This window comes from Panthera onca, chromosome C2, assembly GCF_046562875.1.
Source record: "Panthera onca isolate mPanOnc1 chromosome C2, mPanOnc1 haplotype 2, whole genome shotgun sequence".
Lineage (NCBI taxonomy): Eukaryota > Metazoa > Chordata > Mammalia > Carnivora > Felidae > Panthera > Panthera onca.
The window spans coordinates 140242450-140255336 of record NC_138347.1 but is presented as its reverse complement, the minus strand read 5'-3'; the positions used below and the strand labels follow the sequence as shown (position 1 = coordinate 140255336).

Sequence of the window (12887 nt, the reverse complement as noted above, 5' to 3'; positions counted from 1 at the left end):
AAAAAAAAAAAAAAGATTAACCCCTCAAATTATGATTCGTTTCTCACTGTCATTTCAGTTGAAGGAAACTGAAGATGTATATGCAATGCCACACATATAAGGTGTGGTACATTAAGGAGACCACCATGTCAGATTTCCAGGAGCCATTCTAAATGATCTCATTCAAATTGCCGTCCTTTATCATGGCAACAGTGACTTCAGTTACCACAGGGAAACACAACAAGGTGATAAAGCTTACAGCATATCCACTAACCTGGAAAACAAGCCTTCTTACCACCCACCTAAAGCCTTTCTAGTCCTCAACTTTAAAACTCCAACTTTATCATGATTCATAAAGTAATATGTGCATGCTTCTTAACCCTTACCAGGAAACCTGTATCTACCAGGAATTGTCATAGAATCAAGAAGTCCAAAATGTGGGAAAAATTTGTAAGTCATCATTTCAGCCTCCAGCCTCCTACCTTCAGACAGAGCTATCCCTCAGTCACTCAAATACATAGAAATTTTGAAAGATCCCCACACATGTGTTTGGTTTAAGGAGTCCTGGTAGAATATATATAGTTTTTGAAATGACATTCCCTGTTCTATGTTATTTGAAAACAGCAACCAAAAAAATCTTTCTAAAACCAGGTTGTATATATTTTGTGCTTCTGATGAAAAATACATAAATTCAGAGGAAAACAATAAGCAAATGTGAAATTTTCATCCCAACCGAGTTGGGATGAAGGAAATAATCTAAAAACAGTTATTAAAATTGAGACTTCCTCTAACAAAAATTTGAGTTTCTGATACTTTAAAATCCATGTACACACTATGAGTACAACCAGTAAAAATATATATATGTGTATAAAAAAGAGAGGGGCGCCTGGGTGGCTCAGTCAGTTGAGCGTCCGGCTTTGGCTCAGGTCATGATCTCAGGGTTTGTGAGTTCGAGCCCCTCATCGGGCTCTGTGCTGACAGCTCAGAGCCTGGAGCCTATTTCCGATTCTGTGTCTCCCTCTCTCTCTTGCTCCTTCCCCACTTGTGCTGTGTCTCTTTCTCAAAAGTAAACATTAAAAAAAATTTTTTTAAAGAAGAGAGCTGGCAGAGAAGACAGGAAAATAAAATGTTTGATTCATTGATATGGCTAGGACAGTGGGAGAATTTTTTCTTTATTTTTTGTTTGCATATATCATATACTTGGATACTAAATATAATAATATTTAAAGAAAAAAACCAAAAAACCTGAAAACGATAGTTGGTGTTTCACTGTTGATGCTTGGGTTGGACCCTGGGGAAATAAATCATGTAATTGAAGGGCTCCTTCTCTATAAATGTTTTCCCAACCACCAGTCTAGAGGGATACTAGCCCTCTTTTGTGTTACTAGTCCTTATCTCTAACCCTGGCTAGTGCTTTATGGTTTGAGAATGACCTACTGAGGGGGAATTAAAAACCCCAAAATGTTTAGAAAAGAATTCACTGCTCTCAAAGACTAATCATTACATCAGCTCATTTGAAATATACAGTTGTCTGAATCATAAAAAAACTAAAAGTTCATTTGCAACCTTCCAGTTTTACATATTAACTACAAGGCCTAAAGAGTTAAATTGACCTCTGTGAGCCTCAGTTACATCATCTATAAAGAGAAAGACTACCTGTGCTGTACCCACTGGCAGAGTTGTTAGAAAAAACAATGTGTATTTAAAATAAGGATGGTTTGTTAGCTGTTATGCAAAGTAAATTATTAATAATCCCACCCTGATACTAATTCTCAGGAATTAGGACATTGAGTCTTTAGGACTTAGAATTGATGACAAATATAAAAAACCTCCTAAGAGAAAGAAAGAGTCAAGGAATAATAGAATTTTGTTTACTAGAAGGGGCCTAAGATATAATCAAGTTCAAATTCCTCATGTTCTAGGTGAAGAAATTAAGACAAAGCCTGTAGGTCTTGTTCAAGGTCATGCAGCAAGTCGGTGGCAAAATTGTGGTTTATGGCTCATGCTAACTGCAGATGATTTTGTCAGTTTTGTCAATTTGGGGGCAGGGGGGGAGGGGCGGCGGTAGAGGGGGAAGCCTCAGTTAAAAAATGTGTATTGGGGCACCTGGGTGGCTCAGTTGGTTAAGCATCCAACTTCGTCTCAGGTCACGACCTCACCGATTCGGGAGTTCGAGCCTCCTGTTGGGCTCTGTGCTGAAAGCTCAGAGCCTGGAGCCTGCTTTGGATTCTGTGTCTCCCTCTCTCTCTCTGCCCCTCCCCTACTTGTGCCCTGTCTCTCATTCTCTCTTTCAAAAATAAATAAACATTAAAAAAATTGTAAACAAACATTAAAGTATATATTAACATATGTATTAAGTATAACGTATACATTATATATTAATATATATATTAATATACAATATATGTATTAAATATAAAAGAACTCTATGGGCTCCTGGCTGGCTCAGTCGGTGGAGTGTGTGACTCCTGATCTCAGGGTTGTAGGTTTAAGCCCCACGTTGGGAGTACAGATTACTTAAAAATAAAATCTTAAAAAAAGTCAGATAATATTTTCAAGACCATATTAACAATCAAGACAATTGGGAAAGTGAAAAAAAGGGAACAAGTTAAAGAATCACTGCTTTTATAACATTTACTTAAGCCAAATAATGACCACCACCAAAGTTCCCATCTCCCCATTCTGAGAAAAATCCTTCTTGTTTGTTTATTTCATATTTATGGATGCATCTTAAACAGGTAATACATTCTCATGCTATATTGTTCTAAAGAAATCAAAAGGTACACCTGGAAAATATCCCTCTGCCCTCCCCCCCCCCCCCCAGCTCTATGGTTGGCTATGCTAACACAAGCAAATGCATACATATACATTGGATGCTTTGATAGGAATGCTCAATTTACATTTAAAAGATGCATCCAGTTACCGATGCCCAAGTGGTGCAACACCGTGATATCCCCGAGCTTTGAGAAAGTAGGCTTCAGTTTTTACTAATGCCTATTCCTGATTCTCAGAATAATCCAACTCTCTTCTTCAAGCCATCTTTAGAGTATTAAGTACTTTTAAGTAGAAGCACTTGAAGATCAAGGTGCTGACTGATCCCTAGTAGGTGAAATGATATCATTGATTCAAAAGAAAGAGACCCTGTCTAACTTTTGAGCACTCCTATTTTTGGCTTGTTGCTTAAATTGAACTTCAAGTCTTTCATAAAGCTGACCATTCTCTTTGGCCAATTTCATATCTAAAGAATCGTCAAACAAATTAACACTTGTTAATAAGGGGTTTTCAACTTACCTTGTGGCTGGATAGAAAGGATTTCCTTTTTCTGTCAAAAGAAAAAAAAATCTTATGTTTGGAATTTAAAAAGAATTTCTATAAAGACTTTCTGAAAAGATGGACTCACTGCAGATTTCAGGCCACTTGTTTTCTTTTATGATGCTCCTTTGCCTGAAAAATGCCATTTCTTATACAGAAAGATAAGGAAGGTTCGAAAAGAAGGGTCAATTCCATGAAGCCTAATGAGATCTGGGGCTTTTATCTTCAATTTGGGCCATTTTTCTGTAGGCCTTTTTTAAAAAAAAACACTGATCCCTTTGAAGGACCCTAAACATTGTTAGACTTTACTGGTCTTAAAGGTTGCTATCACAGGAAGCTGGAAAGAGCTAAATTATTTTTTTCTACCACATGGAGGCATTGAACAACCATGTGATTTTCAAAATTTACCAAGACTTGATAAGAGTCTAGTGCTTTCTCAGGCAAGGGCAAAAAGGTTTGTATGATGTTGGCAAATAGATAGCGCTTAGTAGGAAAGCATTCTCTCAATTTATAATTTATAATCTCCTCTGTACAGCCTATTCTCTAAATAAACCAGCCTTCTTCAACCTCCTATACATTGATACCATAAGGACAGACTACATTGAAATATACTGGATTGCAATTCAACCAGTTTTGGTTCATTGATCTATGAAACCTTTTTCAAAACTTATCACTTTTTCATGGGGCACCTGGGTGGCTCAGTCGGTTAAGCATCCGACTTCGGCTCAGGTCATGATCTCACAGTTCGTGGGTTTGAGTCCCGCATCGGGCTCTGTGCTGACAGCTCAGAGCCTGGAGCCTGCTTTGGATTCTGTGTCTCCCTCTCTCTCTGCCCCTCCCCGACGCGTGCGCACGCTCTCTCTCTCTCTCTCAAAAATAAATAACCATTAAAAATATTTTTTAACTTACCACTTTTTTAGTTTACTAAAATTTGGGAGGAATGAAATAGTAGGGAAAATTACTTTTATTTCATGCTGTTAATTATCTATTGAGAAACTTTTTAAACATCATTTCCCCCCGCAGTTCCATGGTGTAGCCAAATCTATAGCCAAGGATCCAGTTTTGAATCCAAAACTTACCTCAATAATTGCAAAACCCCAGAAGCAAGAGGCAGCAAAGATACCAATCTTGACTTGCTAAGCCTACATGAAAAGTTCTGTCTTTGCAGAGGACAGTACTCATGTCTCAGCCACAAATCAATTAATCAACAAATATTTATTAATTGCCCTGTGTGTACTAAGCACAGTGCTGGGTGTCCTGGCAGATGTAAAGAAGTCTAAGAGGTACTCTGGCCTCCAGCAAGGGCCAGGGGAAAAGGGATTATAACTAAGCCTTGAAGGACAAGTAGGACTTGGGTGGATAAAGAGGCATTCACAGGGATGGAAATGACATTTAAAAAGTTAGAGGGAGGGGCCCCTGGGTGGTTCAGTTGGTTAAGCCAGGTCAGACTTTGGCTCATGTCATGATCTTAGGGTTTGTGAGTCCCAGCCCTCCATGGATCCTCTGTCCCCCTCTCTCTGCCCCTCCCCCTCCCTCTGTTGCACCCATGCTCTCTCTCTGTCTCAAAAATAAATAAACTTTAAAAAAATAATAAAAATAAAAAGAGAGAGAAAACACCAGACTCCAAATACTTTATTATTAAAATATAAATATATATATAAATCATAGAGTAGAAAATATTTTATTATTAAAAACTTATAAAATAATGAAACTGGACTTTGTTCTTCAGAAATGTCACTGGCATGAAGGACAAAGAAAAACAAGATTCCAGATTAAAGGAGAGTAAAGAAGCATGAGAGCTAAACGTAATATGTGATCCTAGACCAGATTCTGTACAGGATGGGGCAAAAAAATTTGTAAAAGACAGAATTGAATCCATTGAAAAAAATAGAGTATGGAAGTTAGATAAAAGTGTTGTATCAACGTTAAATTTCCTGAAACTGATAATTATACTGAGGATATTTTTGTTTTTAGGAAACACACACTGGGACATTAAGGGGTAAAGAGGCATGATGTGTGTAAACTATTTAAATAACTCAGAAAAAAATTAACAATGTGTGTTGGGGTGGAGGTGGAGAGAGAGTGGGAGGGAGGGAACAGAACCAATGTGCCAAAATGTTACAAATTAGTGAATCTGGGTAAAGGTGTGTGGATGTTTTCTTTATTACTTGTATGATTTTCTTTAAATTTAGAGAAACAATAAAGTGCTTCTGTCAGAGGGAATGAAATGGAGAAATTACTAATGCATTTCATATCTGTATTATTTTATTTCTTAAAATAAGTGTGCATTACTTTAGTACATTAAAAAAAAATTTTTTTTAACGTTTATTTATTTTTGAGACAGAGACAGAGCATGAACGGGGGAGGGTCAGAGAGAGAGGGAGACACAGAATCAGAAGCAGCCTCCAGGCTCTGAGCCATCAGCCCAGAGCCCGACGCGGGGCTCGAACTCACGGACCGTGAGATCGTGACCTGAGCTGAAGTCGGATGTTTAACCAACTGAGCCACCCAGGCACCCCAAATACATTTTAAATCTAACCACTAAATCTTTAAAAAATTTTTTAAATATTTATTTATTTTTGAGAGAAAGAGACAGAGTGTGAGCGGGAGAGGGGCAGAGAGAGAGAGGGAGACACAGAATCAGAAGCTGGCTCCAGGCTCTGAGCTGTCAGCACAGAGCCTGACACGGGGCTCGAACTCATGAATGGCGAACTCATGACCTGAGCTGAAGCTGGACGCTTAACTGACTGAGCCACCCAGGCATGCCTACCCACTAAATCTTTAAAAGAACAAAAATATATGGGGAAGCAGAAAACCCCAAGAAGTGATTGGGGTGCCCACAAATAAGCTAGTTTGGTTGAAGGACTCAGAAAAGTTGATTGGATGACAGAAGAATGAAAAGTGGGTACCTTGACTTTGCAGAGGGGCTTCATGGGGAGCTAAGAAGCCTGGATTTCATTACAGGATAAAAAGGTACCAGGGAAAGACATTAGAGACATTTTAGCCTAAGGGGTATTTTAAGAAGATTAGTTTGATAGAAAAGCCAGAAAGGAGAGAAAGGAGTCAGGGAAACCAGGAGGAAGCTATTGAAGAGTACAGGCGTAAGGAAGCAGCTCCAAATTCCTAATTCTCTGAGCTTACTTTAATTAATCACTGTTTAAAACTCTGTGAATATAAGTCCCGTGATAGCAGAAACTATGTCTGCTTAGAACTATGTAGTACAATGCTTAGCACTTAGTAGACACACAATAAAAAATTAACTGAGGTATGGAAAGAAAACCATCCTTGTCTCTAATAGTACTATTTTCCCTTTTCCCACCTCCTGTGATGTTCCATCATTCACATATGTATGATTACACTACCCAGCGGTCTGTTGGGGCATGTGGAATCTGTGTGGCTGTTCCCAGGGGAAGTGACCCGAGGGCGAGGCCTAAAGTGACTCCCAGGCCCCAAGGGCGGACAGGAATACAGTGTTGACATCAGAGTTACAGAATTCCAATTTGGAAGAGCTCTGAGATCATGAGATGTGCCCTGTTCTATTGACAGATGAGGCAACTGAACACCAGAGATGCAAGATGAGTTTTTGGAAATCAGGCAACTAATTAGCAGCAGAACGAAGCCCTTTTCCTTGGAAGAATCCAAGTGGACTGTGGAAACGTATAGAATCTACATGTCTACCCCTCAAACATGGAGCAACTGACAGAGGCCACAGAAGCCAGAGGTAACGCCTATGAAGGCAAGCATGCTCATGTTCTGTCTACACAGCACTGCTTTCTATGGCTCTGGGCTGTGTCAGAGTCTTTGATATCCATTCCACATTGTATATTAGACTGGACCCAGATTTACTACTCAAACACACACACACACACACACACACACACACACACACACCCCTCTTGCTTCCTAAATTACTCACTGAATTGAAAGCAATCCTGAATCTTACAGTGCAATGGTGACAGATATTTGCCCAGTGTGATTGTAAGAATAGAAGTGGAGATTCCTATATCCCCTTCTTTATCCCTGACTTTACTCACCTTGAGAAGTCTTTTTAGATCTTGGTGAAGAGGAAAACCAGGAAAATGGTGGGGCATGACCACTTTGGCTTTGTGGCTGAGGTTACACCCATCAGCACTGGATTCCCACAGGTTGTCTCCCAACCTGGGCTGAAAGTTGGAGAACATCCTTGCCCCGTTTTCCCACTGCTTCATTCTTCCCTACTTCCCCATCTAAGGGACGAGCATGGTTCAGGGCAGTTAAGAGATTGAACAGACCTGTTTCTATACCTGCACTGCCACTTACTAGCATGACCTCTGGAAAGTTCCTCAATCTGCTGAACCTTTGTTGTTGCATATGTAAAACTGAAATAATAAAGCTCACTTCATAGGATCTTTTGAAGGTTAAGTGAGAAATGTCTGTAAAATGCTTAGCCCAGGTGCCTGGCATGGCCCAAGTGCCCAATAAATGGTAGCTATCATCAGTTGAATCTAATGTATTTTTCGAGGCTCAATTCAGCGACCGCAGACTTTCTTTGGCTGTTCCAGAGTTAATAAACTAGAAGAAAAAATAAATAAATAAACTAGAAGAGTAGATGCAGATAAACCTCAGTTATATACTATTTTGTATTGTTTTCTTTCAGTTAAGAAACCGTAAGCAAAGGGAGGGGAGGACCCTTGCCCTATTCCAGCTCCAGCCCAATGCCAAGCTCTTGGAGCCGAGTAACCACCTGTTGATTGATCGTTACCGTGGCAAGAGCCTCCGAAAGAGCATGAACAAACAAGTAAGTCAGAAAACATCTGGGTTTTGCCCAGAAATGTTGCTCTCTAAATGAGTGAGTCAGAATGGCCCAAGTATGTGACACTTTCACTTAAATTGTTTGGAAAACTGTCAGGTGAAGGGTCGTTTCAGAGGATTTGTGTCTATTACACGGAATTCCCTTTCTCTTTAGATGGATGGTTAGTCCAACCTCTTAAAAGTGTTAAATGAAGAGATCTAAAAGAAAACTGGCTGTGGACAGGTTGGGATTTCCAAAGAAGTTTAAAACACGAAGAACCTCTCTGTGAAATCTGTCAATCACAGTGTGGGCAAGTGTGGAAAATGTTGGTGAAAATGTTTAGGCTCCTTAACATGATTATTTTCCCCTATAAGATTTGCACACTGGACTCCCAGAAGCAATAAAACCATCGCAATCACTTCTTGTTTGAAAAAGTCATTTTCTGCAACATCGGCTCAGGTTTTTAGGTCCATTCTAGGGGCAAGATTTAGAACTGCACGATTTGAGGGGATATTTGTCCTTTTCTTAGAGATCTAAATTTTTATTATATTCAGGGATTGAGAGCCATAACTTGTCTATGAAAACAATTTTTTTCATATAATTACATAAAGATTTATAGTCAGAAACCCTCGAATATTGCCACTTATGCACAGCTCTGGGTCACTCCTTGGCACCACTGTGTCCTTGAGCAATATAGGTGGGGAGATTAGGAGTTTTACATTCCAATATTTAGAGTTTATTTAGTTCCAGTTGTGTCTTAGCTTAAAATAAATCCTTGGGTTAGTGGGTTGGTCTAAGAGGTATATATTGAAGATGTTATTTTTGGAAACTGCTAGAGAATGAAATGAAAACTTGTGATATTCCTTTGAACTTGGTTTGAAAATAAAATACAGATTTTATGAACTTGGAGGTGAAGACATTTACTCTCCTCAAACTGTCTCATTTGCAAATGAGTGACTTAGAAAGCCCAGAGCCCAGAATATGGAATTCCAATTCTATAGGTTTTTCTTAGCTCTGTCCCTGTGTATGGATTGATCTTTCCCCAAATCACCAACCATCCTCTTCTTAAAAAGAAAATCTGCATACAGCTCCAGTGTGTTTATATTATAAACACACTATTATTGAAGGCATCTCATTGTTTATTTATTGCACATCTAAATGTTATATAGGGCCCAAACTAGATAATTCAGGTTTGGCCCTCTATAGGAATGGCTAGCAAGGATTTCCTTACGAGTGTAAGGTGTTTTTGTTTTGTTTTGTTTTGTTTTGTTTTGTTTTGTTTTTAATAGAGGATTTTTGGCTGTTTCCTTATGAAACATACATGAAATTCCCAGTTGTGTAAGATGTGAAGGCAAAGCTGTGCCATATGTTACTGTCCCTGAGAGGACATTTGGATGTGGTTCTGTGCTGTCTCTGAAACAACTTTGATTGTTTGTTTGTTTGTTTGTTTGTTTAACTCCACCCCTGATGTGGGGCTTGAAGTCACCACCACAAGCCAAGAGTTACATGCTCTATCCACTGAGCCAGCCAGGCACTCCAGAACAACTTTAATACTTTAATACTTCTGCTTTTTTTTTTTTTTTTTTTTTTTTTTACGTTTAGTTATTTATTTTGAGAAAGAGAGAGAGTGTGTGTGTGGGAGAGGGGCTGAGAAGAGGCAGAGAGACAGAGGGAAAGAATCCCAAGCAGACTCCATGCTGTCAGCATGGAGCCCACCATGGGGCTGGAACCCACAAACCGTGAGATCATGACCCGAGCCCAAATCAAGAGGTGGAAGCTCAACTGACTGAGCCTCTCAGGCGCCCCTACAGCTTCTGCTTTCTAAAAAGTCTCCTTTTGTTTTATTTGTTTACTTTTTATTAGGAAAAATTTCAAACATTCATAAAAAGAGAAAGAATAGTGCAAAGATCCCCATATACCCACCATACCACTCACATTCAAGAATTGATAGTATTTGTCATATTTACTTTATCTTTTTTTTTTTTGCTATATCATTTACAATGACAGCAAGACAATTTGCCCCTAAATCCTTCAACATGCTTCTTCAAAAAATAACCATATACCACTATCACACCTGACAAAACTAGCAATAGTTCCCCGCTATTGTCTAAATATTCCATACATATTCAATCCTCTAATTTCCTTTTAGGTTTAAATCAGTATTCTATTAAAGACCATTAAAGTGCTTTTGTTTCTTCTGTCTCTTTTATTTATTTATTTTATTTTATTTTTATAGATTTCATTTCATTTTTTTAATGTTTATTTATTTTTGAGAAAGAGAGAGAGAAAACATGCAAGCAGGGGAGGGGCAGAGAAAGAGGAGGAGTACAGAGGATCTGAACCAGGCTCTGTGCTGAGAGCAGAGAGTCCCATGCGGGGCTCGAACTCATGGACCATGAGATCATGACCTGAGCTGAAGTCAGAGGCTTAACTGACTGAGCCACCCGGGCACCCCTGCTTTGTCTTTTTTTAATTTAGAACAATCCCCCAACTGTTTCACCTCTTTTCCCTTTTTATTCCTTGTGGCATTTTCATTGAGTCATTGAAAAGACATGCCAGTTTGTATTGTAGAATGTTCCACATTATGCATTTGCTTGACTGTTTTTCTTCATAGTACCATTTAATATAACCCCTCTACCGTTTGTATGCCCGGTAAATTTGAGGTGTCATAGAAAGGTGTGATTCATTCCAGTTAAACCTTTTTGGCAAGAGAGTCAAGGAAGTCACAGGTGACACTGTACCTCCCGTTGCATCACATCAGGAGGCAGTGAACTCGTCCCTTAAAAGGAATCTCTTGAGAAGCAGAAACGTGTACCATTTCACGTTTGTCTTAAAAAATACCACTGGACCAGAACTGTGAATGTCGTTTACCCTCTCAGATCCTCAGTTCTCTTATGAGAGATAACACCAATACTGACTCTCTAACTTCACAGGGTTATGGTAAGGACCACAGGAGAAAATAATGGTAACAGCACGAATAACTACCATTTATTGAGCAATCACTATGTCAAGCCCCATGCAAGAGTTTTCCATTTACTGTTCCGGTTAATCCTCATGCTAACCACAAGAGGTAGGCATTATTATTAGCATTTCTATTGTGCAGGTGAGGAGACTGAGCACAGAGAGTGAAGCGATTTGGCACAGGTCAAACCACTGTTACGAGGAGGAGGAGGAGGAGGGACGCAAGCTCCACCCCCCCTGACCGCAGAGCCTGGGCAGGAAATCACCGTGAGTACTACACAGAAGTATCAACACAGAAATACCAGTCGTTGTGTTAGGAGACTGAGAGGATGTTTTCTGGTTTTGTTTTTTTCTTTTTCTTTTTTCAGACTTTCACTGATGTTATTCTGTCACTTTCATATCCACGAAATGAATAGGCATTTACAGGGGAAGATGTACAATATGGGTATAAAACAACAATCAGAATCATTTATTACTTACCTGCTCTGGTGGTACTGACAACAGAATAAAAGGAATCACATCAACAATAATAAAAAACTTTGCCTAGAGGGAAATAGACATATGAAGTAACACCATAAACAGATATTCTGAATTTTCTTTTTTACGATTCTACTCTTTTTGTCCCATTTTACTTGACATATGGCTCACTTCATAAGAATGTTTAAATATTGATTTCCAAATAGCTTCACTTACTTGGTCCTAAAACAATATTAACAGACCATGTAGCTTCCGGAAGGATCTGTTCTGCTGTTTCTGTAAAAAAAAAAAAAGAAAAAGAAAAAAAGAAAAGAAAAGAAATGTTTTGGTTTTCTCAGTGTTTTTGAATCAAGAGAGTTAGTTGGTCCCAAATATACCCAAACATACCCAAACATAATGACCATATGATTTCTTTTTTAAAGGCTATGATTAAGGCTACCTTTAAGAGGCACGGCCATCAGTGAGTCCTCTGAGTGAAACCTTTCAGATGAGCATCTGTCCTCTCCAAGGTGTGAAATCACATTTGGCAAACAGCCTTCTAACCCCCAGAACGCTCAACACGAGACCCATCATGTTTTATGTCTGCACACAATAAAGATAGCTGTGTAAACTGAGTGTACTCCTCAAAACATCTTTGCCACTCAAGTCACTAGGAGGTTTTTTCCCTGCCTTTCCATTCTGCTTCAAATATCAGATATAACAAAATGTTTATGTTTTTTAAAGTTTGTTTATTTTTACTAATCTCTACACCCAACATGGGGCTCAAACCCACAACGCCGACATCAAGAGTCACACACTCCTCTGACTGAGCCAGTCAGGCACCCCAGAGATACAAAATGTTATTTGGTAGCTGCGATAATTCTCACCCTGGAAATATTTATTATATTTACATAAAAGCCAGTAAGATCTTTGAAATAGATTTAAAAATATATACATGAACCCAATGTGGGGGAGGGACACCAAAATTATAGCAAACAGTGGTAAGGTAACTATATCAAAAAATCAAAAAGGTATAATTGTCTTTTAACATACCTGGATGGTACTAAAAAGAAAAAGATGATTTCAGGGCGCCCGGGTGGCTCAGTCAGTTGAGCGTCCGACTTCAGCTCAGGTCATGATCTCACGGTCTGTGAGTTGGAGCCCGGAGTCGGGCTCTGTGCTGACAGCTCAGAGCCTGGAGCCTGCTTCCGATTCTGTGTCTCCCTCTCTCTCTGCCCCTCCCCTGCTCATGCTCTGTCTCTCTCTGTCTCAGAAATAAATAAATATTTAAAAATTTTTAAAAAGAAAAAGATGATCTCTCAAAAATCTCACATAACCTATTTCCACTCCAAAGTTCCTAAAGATGATCTTTTGGGGGGGAAAATGTATGGATTGCTTACTATGTCTT

General features: G+C 39.1%; 1 long non-coding RNA gene across 1 annotated transcript; it reads left to right on the top strand.

The window, feature by feature from the left end:
- The first annotated feature begins 6702 nt into the window (after window positions 1–6702).
- Window positions 6703–11760, top strand: LOC132682699 (uncharacterized). Its single transcript, XR_009611817.3, has 3 exons — window positions 6703–7012; window positions 7928–8068; window positions 11166–11760. It is a non-coding gene; the product is annotated as an uncharacterized LOC132682699 (long non-coding RNA).
- The last annotated feature ends 1127 nt before the right edge of the window (window positions 11761–12887 follow it).